Raw genomic sequence first — 2,679 nt, 5'->3', positions numbered from 1 at the left:
CACCCGGTAATGGTTGGTCCGGTGATTTGTCAGCCTGTGCACACGGGGTTGGGGGTGTGCCTCGCACCCTGTGTTGTTTACGCTTTCTCAGTCTGTATATGCATTTTAAAGCCTGTTTTATTTTCGAACGGCGAAATAAGTGTGAGATTTTGCACGGTACATTTGCTTTAATTCTTGGGACTTTTTTACACACATGTAAATTACGTTTCAATCCATAACCCACCATGCCTAGTCACGGATCCGTTTCAATTATCTCTGCAAAATGATACATGTTCGCTTTAATAAAATCCCTAGTCCTCACGGTCTCTGCTATATGATTTGATGTTACATTCATGTACATTTCTACAAGTTCTTTAATGATCTCTGGCTTCTTTTTTGAACCATAAAGCTCATCTTTTATACGGTTCAACATGGTATTGACATTTCTACGCATGTACCCTATATGCTCACGCATCCTCCCCATGACCGCGTAGTATTGTATTTCCGCATCTTGTCCTAATTGTTCCACATTCTGACCCCCATCAACTATGTCTGTCGATACCACGGTCGGCGGGGCATCCGCACCGCCCGATGCGGTTGCCTCGCCGACCGTGGTAAAAACACTGGGCAGTTTTGTGTAATCATCACCCATTACTTTATCAGGGATTCCGGCTACAGATGTTACAGCCTCATCATCATTCTGTGGTGTATCTGAGACTGCCTCTTCACTAGGGGTGATAAAAAATGTTTGCCCATTTAAGTCCTCATCATTAGCGGATAATGTATCTGCAGGCGTGTTACTGACCACGCATTGCGTTTCTGCAGTATGATGTTCCTGCGTGTCTGAAATCACGATGACATCATCATCCGTCAGCGGCGTGTATCTCTCTCTTGACAGTCGTAAAGTTTTACGAGTCTTCACAGTCTTTGTATTACCGGCAATGTCAATGTTGGATTCAGTAGGTGTTGCAGGTGTTGTAAATGCGTGCGGGTAATCCACATTACTCACGGTTGGCACTGTTTGTAATGCAATTCTTTTTCTCACGGGCCTACCTTCCGAATATTTCAATCTTCTTTTAAGATCTGATAAATCGGCCTTGTTTTCTTGACCGACTCGACTTTTTGTAATTCTCCGCTTGCTTGGCTTGAAATCGTCGCGCTCGGTGGCCATGATCTCGGCCCTTGATACATTTTCTTGAAGTTGTGGGTCGATCACCGTTTTAGCTGATTCACCCCCATCCATTTCAGCATTGAGTGGTTGAGCAACCCCGGCCGCTGCTATCATTTTTGCGAATCGTCGCGGATCCGCTGTAAATAAAAAATAACAACGTTTTAGTTACACATTCGCGGACACTAAGACAACCGCTTTATAACACCTTCAGACCCGCCTCCCAAAACACACAACCCATCCATGTCGGTTTTCATCTACACAGTCTGTTTAATACCTGTGGTTTCCATTTGTAAAGAACAATGATGAACGCGGTCCTATATAAGAAACTAAATAAATAAACAATACATTACACACCTGAATATTTGCCAGATCTTTCCATCGGCGTGGTTCCTACTGTAATAAAAATCACACCGTTTAAGTTACACATACGCGGCCACAAAGACAGTCGCTTTATAACAACTTCAGGATCACCTCCCAACCCCCCTCCACCTTCCTTGTCGGCTTACGTCTACACAGGCTGTTTAATACATGTGGTTTCCATTTGTAAAGAACAATGGTAAATGTTGTGCTATATAAGAAACCAAATAAATAAACATACACGGGTATTTGTCAAAGGTTTGCGCCGGCATGGTTCCTTTAAACAATGACCAGAAAGCTTGAACGCTGATCTGGGCTCTTTTTGCTCCTTTAGCCAATGCACTGTTGGGTTGTTTGGCGTTTGATCCAACATCCGATGTCGGTTCTCTGTATCCGGATGGTCCCGCTTCACACGTATCGGCCCTAGGTACCGTAGGTTCATACCGGCTAGCTATGTCATCTGTAATACATATATTATCAATTAACGACACATTCGCCGACTTGAGAAAAAAAAAAAAAAAAAAACCGTCATTTAAGTCATGATAACAACAACTCCTGTGGACACTATTCATGATTTTGCGACGATATGCAACATTTAACACAAAAACACATTATAAAAACACCGCTAGCCAATCGTCAATTTCACCTTGTATAGCCGGGGTCTGGTATAGCTGTTTATAGTGTTTTGCCGATGGTAAATTCCAGAGATCATCCATTATGTGTTCTGCATCAGATTTCGACATAATCGGCGATACTAACAGAGAACAAATAACACATTAATATCACAGGCGGTATAAAAATGAATATAACAGGATATATATATATATATATATATATATATGAGTGAGAACGTGAGAGTTCGCGCGAGATAGCGTGAGAGAGAGAGAGAGAGAGAGAGAGAGAGAGAGAGAGAGACATATTTTTGGAAATAATAATATATCACATTTTTTTTTAACATACATCACATTTTTTTTGACGGCTTATGATCACCTACATTTTTGCGATTCGGACAAATCAGAGTATGCTGCGTATGGGTTTTCGAATGTCGTCAGATCCGGACCGACTGTGAAATCCGAACCATATGATCCAACTTCAGATGCGTCATTTGTGACATCTGAAACTGATTTATGGGATTAACAATTTAATAAAAAATAATATATACATAAAAAATA

At 41.4% G+C, this 2,679-nt stretch overlaps 1 long non-coding RNA gene across 1 annotated transcript; it reads right to left on the bottom strand.

The window, feature by feature from the left end:
* Positions 1-1,081: 1,081 nt before the first annotated feature.
* On the bottom strand, positions 1,082-1,809 carry LOC146055214 (uncharacterized). The gene is made up of 3 exons (XR_014468525.1): positions 1,749-1,809; positions 1,505-1,543; positions 1,082-1,287 (listed from the first exon to the last, which is right to left on the bottom strand). It is a non-coding gene; the product is annotated as an uncharacterized LOC146055214 (long non-coding RNA).
* Between the last annotated feature and the right edge of the window lie 870 nt (positions 1,810-2,679).

This window comes from Crinia signifera, unplaced genomic scaffold (assembly GCF_055691185.1).
Source record: "Crinia signifera unplaced genomic scaffold, ASM5569118v1 HAP2_SCAFFOLD_359, whole genome shotgun sequence".
NCBI lineage: Eukaryota > Metazoa > Chordata > Amphibia > Anura > Myobatrachidae > Crinia > Crinia signifera.
Note: the sequence above shows the minus strand (reverse complement) of the source record. Positions and strands in the feature narration are given on the sequence as shown.